Source organism: Athene noctua, chromosome 35 (assembly GCF_965140245.1).
Source record: "Athene noctua chromosome 35, bAthNoc1.hap1.1, whole genome shotgun sequence".
Lineage (NCBI taxonomy): Eukaryota > Metazoa > Chordata > Aves > Strigiformes > Strigidae > Athene > Athene noctua.
The window spans coordinates 221008-235197 of NC_134071.1; the positions used below are offsets into that span (position 1 = coordinate 221008).

Here is a 14190-nt window from a genome sequence, read left to right on the forward strand (position 1 = left end):
TAACACAAACATACATATGCATGAGTAGGGCCGGGTTAGCATCATGTTTCTCCTAGAATCACAGAATCATCTAGGTTGGAAAGGACCCTGGAGATCATCTAGTCCAGCCGTTCTCCTAGCACGGTTCCCACCTACAGCATATCCTTAAGCTCCAAATCGACCCTACTCTTGAACACCTCCAGGGATGGGGACTCCACCCCCTCCCTGGGCAGCCCATTCCAACACCTCACAACCCCTTCTGGAAAGCAATGCTTCCTAATATCCAGTCTGAACTTTCCCTGGAGCAACTTGAGGCCATTCCCTCTTGTCCTGTCGCTTTCTACTAGCTAAAGAGGCTCAGGCCCAGCTCTCTGCAGCTTCCTTTCAGGGAGTTGTAGAGGGTCATGAGGTCTCCCCTCAGCCCCCTCTTCTCCAGACTAAACACCCCCAGTTCCCTCCGCCGCTCCTCACAGGACATGTGTTCCAGACCCTGCACCAGCTTTGTAGCCCTTCTCTGGACATGTTCGAGTAACTCTGTGTCCTTTTTGTAGTGAGGGGCCCAAAACTGAACCCAGGAATCGAGGTGCGGCCTCACCAGTGCCAAGTACAGGGGTCAGATCCCTTCCCTGTCCCTGCCGGCCACGCTACTGCTGACACAAGCCAGGATGCCATTGGCCTTCTTGGCCCCCTGGGCACACTGCTGGCTCCTGTTCATCGGGCTGTCAGTCAACCCCCCCAGGTCCCTCTCTGACTGGCAGCTCTCCAGCCACTCCCCCCCAAGCCTGTAGCGCTGCTGGGGGTTGTTGTGGCCCAAGGGCAGCCCCCGGCATTTGCCCTTATTGAAGCTCATGCAGTTGGCCTCGGCCCATGGCTCCAGCCTGTCCAGGTCTCTCTGCAGAGCCTCCCCACCCTCGAGCAGATCAACACTCCCGCCCAACTGGGTGTCATCTGCAAACTGACTGAGGGTGCACTCGATCCCCTCGTCCAGATCATCAATAAAGATGTTAAACAGGAGTGGCCCCAAAACCGAGCCCCGGGGGACACCACTCGTGACCGGCCGCCAGCTGGATTTAACTCTGTTTACCACAACTCTCTGGGCTCGGTCGTCCAGCCAGTTTTTTACCCAGCAAAGTGTGCGATTGTCCAAACCTCGAGCAGCCATTTTTGCCAGGAGAATGCTGTGGGAAACGGTGTCAAAAGCCTTGCTAAAGTCAAGGTAAATTCCATCCACAGCCCTTCCCTCACCCAATAAGCAGGTCGCTCTGTCATAGAAGACCAGGTTTGTCAGCAGGACCTGCCTTTCATAAACCCATGCTGACTGGGCCTGATCCCCTGGTTGTCCCTCATGTGTTGCATGATGGTGTTTAGGATGAGCTGCTCCATCAGCTTCCCGGGCACCCAATTCAAGCTGACAGGCCTGTAATTTCCCGGATCATCCTTCCGACCCTTCTTACAGGTGGGCGTCACGTTGGCCGATTTCCATTCAGTCGGGACCTCCCCGGTCAGCCAGGACTGCTGGGAAATGATGGAAAGTGGCCTGGCGAGCACCCCAGCCAGCTCCTTCAGCACCCTCGGGTGTATCCCATCGGGTCCCACAGACTTGTGTGTGTCTGTGTGATGCAGCAGGTCACTGACTGTCTCCTGGATTGCAGGGGGGTCGTTCTCCCAGTCTCTGTATTCTGGCTGCGGAGGCTGGATTTCATCAATACAACTAACCTTGTTATTAAAGGCTGAGGCAAAGAAGGCATTAAGCACCTCAGCCTTCTCCTCGTCACTTGTTACCAAATTTCCTCCTGCATCTTGCAGGGGATGGAGACTCTCCCTGGACTTTCTTTTGCTACTGACATACCTATAGAAACTTCTCTGTTATCCTTGATGGCAGAGGCCAAATTAATTTCCAGTTGGGCTTTAGCCCTCCTGATTTCCACCCTGCACAGCCTCACAGCCTCTCTGTAATCACTGTGAGTGGCCAGCCCCTTCTTCCAAAGGCTGTAAACTCTCCTTTTCTCCCCGAGTTGCAGCCGAAGCTCCCTGTTCAGCCAGGGTGGTCTTCTCTGGCGTCGGCTTCTCTTAGAGCACCTGGGGACCGCCCGTCCTGAGCCATTAACACTTCCTTCTTATAGAGCGCCCAGCCTTCCGGGGCCCCTGTACCCTTCAGGAGAGTCTCCCAGGGGATCCTGTCAAGCAGGTGCCTAAACAAGACCAAGTCAGCCCTTCTGAAGTCCAGGATGTCAGTCCTGCTTAGCCCTCTCCTGACCTCTCTAAGAATAGAGAACTCTTTATTTCGTGATCGCTGTGCCCTAGTTGGCCTCCAACCTCCACGTCGTCCACCAGCCCTTCTCTGTTCACAGAGGAGATCCAGTAGGGCACCTTCTCTGGTCGGTTTACTCACCAGCTGCGTCAGGAAGTTGTCTCCCACACATTCCAGGAATCTCCGGGACTGGTCTTGTTCTGCCATGTTGTATTTCCAGCAGATGTCTGGGAAGTTAGTTCTAGAGGCTGGTGTCAGCAGTTGATGTTCTCTTTGCACTTGTGCATTGCCTCCTGGGGGGCATCTCCAGGGATCTTTGGGAGGAAGGCTCTAGTCTTTCTCACTCTGTTTTTTCCCCAGAGCATGCACAGATTCTCATGGCCAATTCCTTGAATAACAAAAGTGTTTTTCAGCCAGTTTACTCATTCTATCTTATCTAAGAGAACCAATAGAACTTCTACCATCCATACATGGCTATCTTTATTCACTACCAAGACTCCAACTAGTTAGAGCACACCTGTTCCCCAAGGGCAAAAACATGTTTTGCTGAACATTATAGTTCTTGGTAGATTTTCACAGTGAACTGCTTTGTTTTGATGAACACAGCAGTCCTTGGTAAAATTCCACAGAACACTCTAGGCAAGCAGGATTCTCAGCAAGATTCAAAAATACTATAACTAATACTATAACTTGCTGAAGTGCTAAGGCTTGGACAACTGGCCCAAGCCAGAGCTGACCTATAGACGAATCCTGTATATTTTATAACTGAAAGCCACTGTGCTAGTAGGTATTGTACTAAGTTATAACAGCGCACTTATGCTGATGGAAAAAGTGCTAAAGCTTTGAAGTCCTGAAGCCTGAACAACAGGCCCCAAGCCGAAGCTGTTTAGTGTGTAATCATTAACAGAGTACGTAAACTCGCTAGTGAAAGATGCAGCTTAGACAAAATAGAATCAGGAGTGAGGAGAGAATGTATCCAACTGCCCTTGTTCAGCCTTGTTCAAGGCTGAGAACCCAAGTATCTGGCCTTGTTAGAAACTCCCTTGGTTTCCCCCCTGAGCCCTGGCCAGGCTTTGGGTGGAATCCAACAGGAGGATGAAACCAGAAATTTTCCGCTCAAAACAAAGGTGCCAGCTGTTCTGGCCTGTCGATCTCTGGTCTATAAGGCTGGACCCGCTCGCAGCGACTTTGGCAGCCTCACCTACGGGTGGAGGCACCGCGTAGGATTTCCCCCTTGCCGGGACAGGCTCTGCCAACCCTCGCTGTGACCGGGGCTGCCCCGCGACTGCGGGTCTGGGTGATGGTAACGTGTGCACGTGGGGATGGATCTTTCTTAATCTCCATTCTCTCTCTCGTGTAGTAATGATTTAAGGCATTACCCTGTTTTTTCCTGTTTGCTGCTTTAGGTGCACTATTCTGCCTTTTCTTACTGCATGTTTTCTGTATTGCACTGTTATCACTATTTAAAATATGCCTGCTCTTTTCACTCTGGTGTCTGAGTTTAATTGGTATCCTTAATCAGCAGAACACGCACCGACAGCAAGCCCAGCCTGCTTGTGGTGTGCCCGGCTTGTTCCTCTGCCAGGCTGAATCAGCCGTCAGTGTCAATGAAATGTTGTGGCAACACGTTATCAGACAAGCCATGGCAAAAGCTGTGTACGGTGTTGGCGGTTTTCTACTTGCAAAATTTTCTTTGAGCTGTTGTTTTTGGAGTAGAGGATTATGTTTCTGAGGCATTAGCATATATTGTTAGGAGATATCAGAGGCATTAGTTTTGATACTGCTGTTGGGATAGTTATAGGAGAGTGTGAAAATAAGGCTTGTAATGTATTACAAATACCATTTTGAGGTGTGCTTATGTTTTCAAAATGCAATTTTTGGTCTCTTTTTCCTGATTTCCAGATTCATGGTGGCCGTTCCGAAGGTGGGTCTGGGCACAGACGTGTGGTACAGGAAGGGATCAGCAAGGCAAAGGCAGGAACCATTTTTGAAAGTCTTTAATCGTACATCAGTTCTAGAGGTAGGGTGACAGGAGATAACGCAACTCCTCTTTTTGGAACTTGCTGTGTGTGAATGCATTTAGAAACGGTGAATGTCTACGTGGGACACAAATTCAAGGGACCTAGAATTTTGAAAAATGCTGATGAAAAGACGGGCCAGCCATGACATACGTTGCAAAGTGCTGTTTGTATCTCTTTATCAAGAGATTCACGGGCGAGTGGTAGTTAATGTTGTTAAGTAGTGTAATTTAATTTCCAAACTTCAGTGTAACTTGATTTCAGAACTTCTGAGTGGTGAAGATAGCAGCCTTTGTGTGACATGTTAGCACTGATGCAGACGACCTGAAAGAGTTGTTCGTCAGCATTAGGTGACTGGTACAGAAGGCTGGTAGTTCCTACTGAAAATGCGGATTTCTAGACAGGCTGCTTGGCATGGAAACATCGGATTACATATCTGTCCATTACAGAAAGTCTTCTATCTTGCCTCTTAACTGTAGCCCTTGGAAGAAGAAAAAATTGCCATCAAAGATCTGTTTTGTTAAGGTTATCTAAGGTTAATATTTTCACAATTTTTAGTGGACTACACGTGCTTGATAGGTAAATGAACAAGGTGGAGTTTGCAGGTTTCTGGTACGACTGTGTGTCTTGCCTGTTAAATACAGGACCGTATTTTCATTTCAGTTCTGGTTGCCAGTGTAATAACATCTCTTCTGCAGAACGAGTAACAAAACTTGGCTGGAAACAACAATCAGGGTAATTCTAACATCACCTTACTGATTTTTCTGTGGCACCTTCTGTATCTTGTATCTGGAAGCTAAAGTTATTTCTGACTTCTGTGAAAACGCACAGGGTTTCCTGGTGAAGTCTTTAACCTTATTTCACGCTTGATAAGCTGTGAAATAGATCCCAGGATGTGTCTTTATCTCAGGTAGTGCTGTACGGGGATGGAAAGCCCACTCGCTGCTGCAGCTGCCATCTTGCGTATCACTGTATGGACAGCACGCGTGTTGATTTTTGACATGAAACTCAATAGGAGAAGGACTGGGACTCTTCTGCTGTTTCATTTCTGGTAAAAATCAAAATGAGACTAGGAGAATAAAACCCGATCAGGGCAAGAATTGACTTTCTTCTTGCCTGGTGGCCTAACTCTGTTAGTTGTAGAAGTCGTTATATCACGCAAGTGAGAGGCAGGTAAAAGTGAGACCTGACACAGATCCTGGCTAGGTTTCAGCAGTGCTAACTCTTTGTATTTCTTGCCTGGTTTCGATGTCTGCTTGCTAACTTCTTCCTTTCAACTGCAAGGCTGGGTTGTTTGGTTTTGTTTGTTGTGTTTTGTTGTGGGTTTTTTTTTAATTTCTTTGAAGTGTTTTGACCTGATGTCAGAAGCATCTTCACATTCAGAGGAACGGGTTGGCAGTGCGGATGAAATTCTCGGAAAGGTTGAGCTGGCTATTTGTGAAGAACTGAATACCGAATTAAATGCAAGTACCAGTCATGCCTGCTGTGTCATGACTTCTATATATTTGATACATCTTTGATTGCAGTTTAAAGCTTTTCTTAATGTATCAGATGAGTTTATTTGCTACAAGGCAGCATCTTTTTTTGTGGCAGTGTGACAGACACTCACTCAGGCTGCTCCCCAGAGAGAAGAGAACGTGTTTTCCAGGCAGCAGGCAGCAAACAGCTTTGGGTTACAGGAACTTACCTGTATGTATGACTTAACTAACCTGTATGTATGGCTTAGCTAGGAAACCGGGGAAACTCATTCTTCCCTTGCTATGTGCAGAGAAGTTTTCTTTGAACTGTACTGAGTTTTGGTGTTGGTGTTGAAAACACACGTGATGAAAAGTGAGTTTCTGTTTATAATAATGGGATCGCTTCTCCGCGAGAATGTGTATGGATACATTTATTTTTTCCAGTCCGATGAGGTGAATGGTTTTTTAACTGCTTTCATTTTGCATGGGACAAGTGTTCTTGTCTTACCGATAATAATTTGCTATGCTTCTGTTAGTCTTTTTCCCAGTTATTTACCTTTTCTGATCAGGATTTCTTCCGTTTTCTTTTGCTAACTCTGAGATATTCCATTGTCTCTGCAGTGAGAGTCCCTGCTGGGCCAGAGAATAGCCACGTCAGCAAAAGTTGAACTTGTCCTTTGATGTAGCATCATACTAAGAGCAAACCATTAGTTTAGTCTGCTTGTGACTGCTTTCTGTGATAGAACCAGTGACTCTCAGAAGAATGGCTGCATGCTTTAATATTTCATATCTATTCAACTGTGCTATCCTAAAAGAACTTCTGTCACAGCACCTGGAGTAAGAAATTGGACTTCTGCATGGAAGTCCAATCAGTTTTATTCTCTTGAAACTATTGGATGAACTCTTAGACTTGCTAACGCCCCTTTCAGAATCTCTTTAAGAAGAGAGAGAAAAATCTGGTCACTGAATTTTCTTTTCCGGTAACAATGGAATTTCTCAGTAAAGGTTTTGCATCTTACATGTTGGCGTGTATGAATGAAGAACGACTCTCATTCTTTCATTCCTCTCTGTGTAATTAAATGCAGGAGCATGATGAAGCAGAGAAGGGAATAATGAGTGCTTACAATAAAGTCGTACATGAAGTTCATCAAGAGCAAAATATGATCACGGTCATACAGAACAGATACTTGGCCAGCGTTGAGGTGAGTTTATGCCTTATTTCTGCCACACTAATCTATACTAGTAACCATTTCTGACATAGTTTATTTTTGAAAGAGGTCCTCTAATCTCTTTATAGGGAAATTCTAGGAGTACGTTGGTGATGAGAGACTGGTGGGGTTAAACCTTAACAGCTGCAGTTGTGCGTTACCTGAGCCAATGCTTCATTTCATTTAAATACAACGATACTTTTTTAAAAACTAAAAACTAGTGGAAGCTGGAACCTCTGGATTCATTACAAATCAGTACAATGTAATTTAAGGGGATTGAGCTTTAAGCAGAATGTTGGTTCTCCAGAAGGTTGTTAATGTAATTAAACTGAATTCTTCTGCGGGGAAGGGCCCTGGAAAGCTGGATTCAGGTAGGCTTCAGGCAGTTTCTCTAATGCATTGGGCTAAAGCATATTAAAATGGAATGCTTGAACACTTTCTGATTTATTTTTTTTTTTTCATTTTCCTCCTTGCTCAAAAAACTTGCTGAGGAATGGCTGAATAGAAAACCCGATAGTAAAAACTTATTATCAGTTAAGGAAACTGTGAAGAGCTTAAGGTCCCAGTTAAGGCAGAAGCTGTTTGAAAAGAACAACTTTGAGCAAGTATGAAAATGTTCCAGTGTTGGTGGCTTTGTCTGTTGTTTTTTAAATTGGTTTGGAAAGTTTAATTTTGTCTATTCCATGTAAGTGGTAATTATATAGAACAGTTTGTGTTTTCTGGCCTGAATTTTGCCTTTCACTGTGGAAGTTTTAGGCTTCAGCCTTAGTTCTCAGCTTTAGGCTGAGACGAAGCCTGAATGGCTTAAAAAGGAAAAAAAAGGTCAGTTCATAGCCACTTTTCAGTGCCCGGTCATGGCACTGGGCTTTAACTCAGTCCCTGTGGTGAGGGTTGAACAGTTTTGTCCATCTCTCTTTACTGTGCTGGTTGTGTGATTACTTTTAAGTTTTTACTTTGTGGACAATGCGTGTGCCTCCACTTTGATGACAGAAGTCAGTGTCTGTTCTAGTTTTCAGGGTTCTCCACTGCCCGTCAGAAAAGTCCAAAGCATGTAAATATTACCCCTGCTTCAGTGCTGTCTGTTTGATTGCACATTCATTACTCTGGTCATGCTTAAGGAAAAAAAGAACCTGCATCTGTCTCTCTGTAAGCATGTAAAGGGGCAGTAGGCTTCCCGGAGGGATTTGAAGTGAGACACGCTGATGAAACCCATTGAGAAACGGATTCTTGGATAATGAGGTGACATGAGGAAAAGGCCTGCTCCTGGGAGAAAGAAGTGAATGGATTAGGGAACCTGGCATTGCTGGCAGATGAATGATGTTGCTGTTATCATATGTGATCAGCTAATTAAAAAAAAAAAGCTCTTTGACTTAGGAAACAAGCAGGCAAATGGCTAGAACCTTTGGTGTGTCACATAAATAAAGAGAACAACGTCCTCAGAGGTTGGGTTTTAAGAGAATCTCTTGGGTTTCCAGGAAGGAGACTGAGTAAAATACGCATCTGAGAATATGTTCAACTCCAGAAGTGTGATGTGGAAGCTGGTTTTTAATCCTGATATAGTAGGTTACTGTTTGGTATGATAGCAGAATGAGAATTACACACTAACTTTGTTATTCCTAATGCAGCCTGCTGATTACAGTGAGTTTGAAATGAAAAGAAAGGAAATTGCTGATCTGCAAAATAGGGTTCTTCAGGAAATATCTAAGGAACAAGAAGAATATGTAAGTATTAAACTACTCAGGCAACTAAAACAAACCTGTATGAAGCACATCTGCATTTCAATTGCTTTAATGTGCACTCTGGGTAAAGCAAAAAATGTGATTTTTTCTGTTGTTGGATGTTAATATGGCCCTTTTTTTGGTGAAGCCTATGGGAGAAGGCAGGGAGGCTGATCACTTTTATCTCTGTTTGAACACGGTTTCTTAAACCTTTCCCCCCTTCCCTACTACATAAGACGGTGAGGTGAAAAAAAAAAAAAAAAAAAAAAGTGAGCTGTAGTTCTCACTCCAGAAGAGCTACAGGTAAAATTGTAAGCTCACTTGCTGAAGAAAGACTGTATTTCTTGCAAGAAGGGGAACGTTTCCCTGTGACTAGGTTAAAACAGGCTTTTACCCCGAAGTGAAGGAGATCACCCTTTCTCTGAGTCCTTTATATCGAGTAAAGAATGGGAAACCCTTGCCTTGTGAGCGGGTAGAAGGGCACCAGAATTTGTGGTGGTGACATATCTATGTCTGCAGAGACAACATTTGTGTGTAAGAGTTACCTTGCAGCATTACAGCTGTGTGAGGTCTGGAGATGCGTGAGATGCTGGCCTGGTCTGTGTTACTACTTGATTTCTGTCTTTCCCCACTTACCCATAATGAAGTTGTTTTCCTTTGCTTAGGCCCAGCAAAGTCTCTTCTAGAAAAGATGAAATGTTTTCCGCGGTAGTGCATGAGCTGTTTGGGGCCTTAAGACTTCCCACCTTCAAGAGATTTCAAAAATCTGCCTGTGTTGTACTGCTGTATTCTTGCTGTGTGTTGGTGGGGTTTTTTTTTCCTTTTTTTAAAAACCCAAACAAAAGAAGGAAATGGCAGTGTTACTTTGAGTGATGCTGTTGAAGGAGGCACAGTCGTGGTCCATGTACATTTGAATGTCCCGGCTATACACGGCACATGTCCGTGTGTGTTTATATATGTCAGAAAGCAGTGACCTGAACCTGTGGGCCTTGTTTCCTTCATTTAGGAGAAGCTTACGTATTTGGTACAGAGATGGTTGCCTGGGTTACCACTTCTTTATCCAGAGCTAGGAATTCTAAACTCTGTGGTAAGCAGAGACTGTGTGAATGCCCTGTCAGTTATTGTTTCGGACGCTGTCAGGGCTCTGCACCAGCAGTGCTCTGCACCGTCTCTGTTCATGTGGGGGACATACACCCTGACCGTTGTCTGCTGGGCTCTTCCTCCTCCTCCCCTTCTCTGGGAGATGGCTGAGGAATGCATTTCATCAGCTGCCTCATCATGGCCAGCCTCTCGGTGACAGACAGATGTTTTTTCACATGTCCCAGCTGCTTTTGCGCCTTGCGGAGCTGGCTGAGGAAGAGGAGAGGTAGTCAAAGCCTCTGAATCTTACCTGCTGTTAAATGCCGCGCGCTTACCCTGCATCTGTGTGTGCTTGTGCTTCAGAGCTCCGGCGGACTTCTGACACGCAGCCTGGAGCGAGGCCTCTTGGATGCTGAGCCCTTGCAGGAACTGAGCCCGCAGTGACCTTTAGTGTGTCCAGCAGTTCAGGGCCAGAAGGTTCTTTTAAAGGTAATGTTGGTGCTGGCTTTCAGTTAGCGCTGCAAGCGAGGCCTTGGCTGATTAACGTGCTGGTCCTGACTGAACTCTGCTGTTCCTGTCGTGTCCCTGTATTTAACAGCCCTTTTCTGATGGCAGAGCTTTTTGTCAGGGCCTGTAGAGCATGAAGCATTGTTTTCCTTCTCAATTGCTTCCAGGTTCTTTTTTTAACTTCTTCTGAGGACTGTTGCAGTGAACAGTGCTTCCCCTCTGCTGTCTGTTCTTTCTGGTACCTGGTGGACGTTTTATCTGTTCCTTACTCCTGTCTCTTTGGAGAGGCTGATTTGTCTTCCTGATGGTTTCACTGAGATAGTTCGGGAACTGCTGCTTTTCCCTTACTCTGCTTCTCTACCAATCTGCTAGCAATTGGGAAGCCAGGGGATTCAGTATTACAGGAGGCATAGTTGTAAATATTCTTCTTGCTTTTGACTTGTTTCATTTAAATCTCAGATTAGAGACATGCTCCCTGTTCTGTTGGTACAGACTTTCTAAGAGTTAATGAGAAAATATGGGGACAGTCTGTGACATTGGAATTGAGTTCTGTGTTAAGAGAAAGTCATTCGATGGCACCTAACAATATGCATTTCTTCAAAACCAAAAAAAGGTCAGTAATGTCACAGGCATCAGGAGTAATAGCTTGGCTCTCTGTTTTGGCTTTAAGGGCTACTCTGTGTGTGTAAGCTCGGAAGCCAGAGTGATAGAAGGAATCACCAAGTACCACAGGGCTCGGAATCAACAGAAGGAGAAATCTGGACTGTTGCAGGTGTTGTTCCTTCTTTTCTGCAAGGCAAGATTCAGACTGATGATCTTGATTTCTGGTTTCACTTGCAGCTGGACCTTAAAGCTTTAACATATTTCAAGTGGAGCATTGAATCAGAAAAATATTTCCTTTCTGAGTAAAACTTAGTAAACACAATGAATTGATTTATTGCACTAGTGCATGTTAAACTTCCCAGTATTCCTGATTTTTGAAACATTTATCCTTTTTTGGGTTTGTTTTTTTGTTGTTGTTGAAGTCTGATCCTTTGGTATATATAGCGGTCCCATGCTACCCAGGAGCAGGTCTGGGAGCTTTACAAGCTGATACACCATTAACTTCAGAAGTAAGTATAACAACTTAGACTAACAGCATTTATTTTGTATGCCTGTGAACTGAACTCTTACTGTTCTGCTGTATCTTACGGTGCTGATGCTGTTCCACCAGTGTCTTCCTTTGGTGGCTGACCGTGACTGGCAGAGTTGCACAGGATAGCTTGACTGGCATTCTCAGCATCTGGTCAGGCAGTAGTTTATAACTTCCTCAAAGAGATTTTGCTTGGATGCCTTTTTTTTTTTTTTTTTTTTTAATTGAAATTAATGCCTCAGCTGTATTTCTAGTACATCTTAAAAGTACTGGAGCTGAACATGTGAGATGTTCAGGGACAGGCATTCTGTATTGAAGTTTTAGAGTATGCTGTGTGTGTAATTTTTTTTTTTTTTCCCTCTCCTCCCTCCCTTTATCCCCCTCCTTTCCCTTTCCCTCTTCCCCACACAGTGTAGGCAGTTTGGGTGGTTGTCCCTTCTCAAAGAAGCAGTAGCTCGAAGTCTTTTCTCCAGTTCTGTTTGCTGGCTTGGACCTACTTGTGAAAGTCCAAGTTGCGTGTGGAGTGGTGTGGGGGTTTTCTGTTTGTTTTCCCTCCATATTTTTTCATGTTAGTGATATGTTAATCACTGGCTGCATTTTATTCCCCTGCCTGGCTGTGCAAGTCATAATAATCTTACTGGGAATGAATTCATACTTCATAAAACAGAATTGGCATGAATTTTGAATGTGTACAAACCTAAAAAAAATAAAAATGTTTTAGTTCTGGATAGAAGCTTACTTGATACTGTGCTTTGTTTTTTCTGTGTCAATCTTTTAATAAACATACAAATTAAATCATTAGGAGGCATTAGAAGTGATGAAAGGAGTGGCGCAAGGTCTGCAAACGTTGCTTGGAGCTAATACAGTACATGGATCTTTGCATGAGAATAATGTTTTTGCTGTGAATCGAAAACGAGGAGTCCTTGGAGACTCTGATTTCACAAAATCCGAGGTACAAACCCCATCCTTCAGTGACTTTTTAGTCAGAACTACGTATCAAAACAGACATCTGTGCGATTCAAAAGGTTTATTGATAAACATTGTGCTGAGCAGTGAGACTCCTGTTTCATATTTTGGATAGGGTTGGGCAGTTTGAGTCTTGTTGAAGTTTTTGTAAACTTAATCTAACCTTGGAGGGGAAGAAAAGAATTACTGAGTGTGGGCTCTGGTCAAGCGAACCAGTGGAACAAAAAAGAGCAGGTGCAGTAGCTGTTTGCTGTCTGTCTGTCTTGTGTATGTACTGGTAATCAGCATCATCAGAGGCGAGAGTCAGAACTCGTGTTTGAAGAGCTGGTCAGGCTCGTATGAAGTCTTTGCCTTTCTGTTTTATAGGTGATGGGGTTCTAGGATGTGTTTTCATCTGTTGCGGTATTTGGTAAATTAACAGGATTTTACATGTTGCCCACATATACCTGCAGTGATACGTACTTCTGATTTAGTCCTCAGTTTCTGCAGTAAAGACTTTCATAGCTGTTCTTGGGGAAAATCTAACATTCTTTAAGCACACGAGCTATTTTCTCGCTATTCGTTGTGTTTACAAAGCAAAGTCTCCAATAATGGGATCTGCTGTAGTCACCTTTTTGACTTTCTAAACTCAAGCTGTTTGAGCGAAGCCATTTTTGTGCTAGAGGTCTGCTTCATGCTTACTTAATTTTAAAACATTAATATATGTTATAGTATGTCCTATTAATATAATAAACCTAACAGACATTAATTTTCATTGAGAACCCTTATTTGTGCTTTGGAAGTGCATTATCTGTTAATCTCATGAAGAGTGTCAAATCTTTGGACAGCAAAATCTGCCTCCCTCGAAATAAATTTCAGTTTTTCAGCAGAGAGATGCTTTAAAAATTCTCAACCGCTGAATTTTCTGAAAGGTCGTACTCAGTACAGATGTGTCATTGTGAAAATTGCAAGGGCTGAGGAAGACTGTCTCTCTCTTTACTCCTCCCTGCAGGTATGGGCTGTGCTGAGCGGAGCAGCTCCTGTGTGATAGAGCGGGAAAGTTCCACCAGTGGGTCACAGCCTGGATCCAGTTTGTGCCTTGGCTCTAGGGGTGTCAGTACTGCTCGGTGCTGGTACTTTCTGCATGATCACGACTGCATGAGTGGAGCTGGTAACTGATGTGTTACCAAGTACTCTGGGCACGCTGGAGACTAGTGGATGGTGTGGAGGTCGAAGCTGATCAGGCTGCCCCAAGGACAGAGGGGGCAGCTGGAGCGGGGAGCCCTGTGGAGACAGGACGGCCCTGCCCTGGGGCACCTGGGCACGTTTCAAGGGCCGTGTGTCTGGTGAATGCCCTTTGCTTCATTATCCACGAATTATCCACGAATCTGGTGCGGACCCCCGGGGAGGAACCCACCCTGGGCACCCGGTGCCGGGTCTTGCCGTCTGCTTCGCCATTGACACGGGGCAGGGCGTCCACCAGCCACCAACACCAACAGCGCCTTCTTCATGCCGCCCATCCTCATCCTTCCCTCGCCTTCCAACCCGCTCCCGGCAAAACCTGTGCCGCATTTTGGCAGTTTGACCCTAGGCTGGTGTCCTGGTGCTGTGTCCTTCCCGGTGGTCTCCTCCATCCCATCCATCCCCGGTTCTAGCCATTTGCCTGCCCCCAATGCGTATATTGGGGCTGGATCCCCCAAATTCTGGCCACTTCACACCCCGCCCAGCTCCGGCCCGGCAGGGAGTTTAGGCAACGATGGCACACGTTGGCTACCCGTCACTGGCAGTGTAATGCCCACCCATGGTACTCAAAGCCGGGGGGTCCCAGGGGACCCCGGTTCTTCTGACCTCCCGTCGTCCCCCCCCAACCCCCCGAATCCCAACCGCGGCAGCTT

At 45.3% G+C, this 14190-nt stretch overlaps 1 long non-coding RNA gene across 2 annotated transcripts; it reads left to right on the plus strand.

The window, feature by feature from the left end:
- The first annotated feature begins 6796 nt into the window (after window positions 1-6796).
- Window positions 6797-11897, plus strand: LOC141972791 (uncharacterized). 2 transcript variants are annotated; one of them, XR_012635432.1, is made up of 4 exons: window positions 6797-6907; window positions 8539-8634; window positions 10075-10200; window positions 11244-11897. It is a non-coding gene; the product is annotated as an uncharacterized LOC141972791 (long non-coding RNA). The 2 variants fall into 2 exon arrangements; XR_012635433.1 differs by lacking the exon at window positions 11244-11897 and adding an exon at window positions 10889-10990.
- Window positions 11898-14190: the final 2293 nt, after the last annotated feature.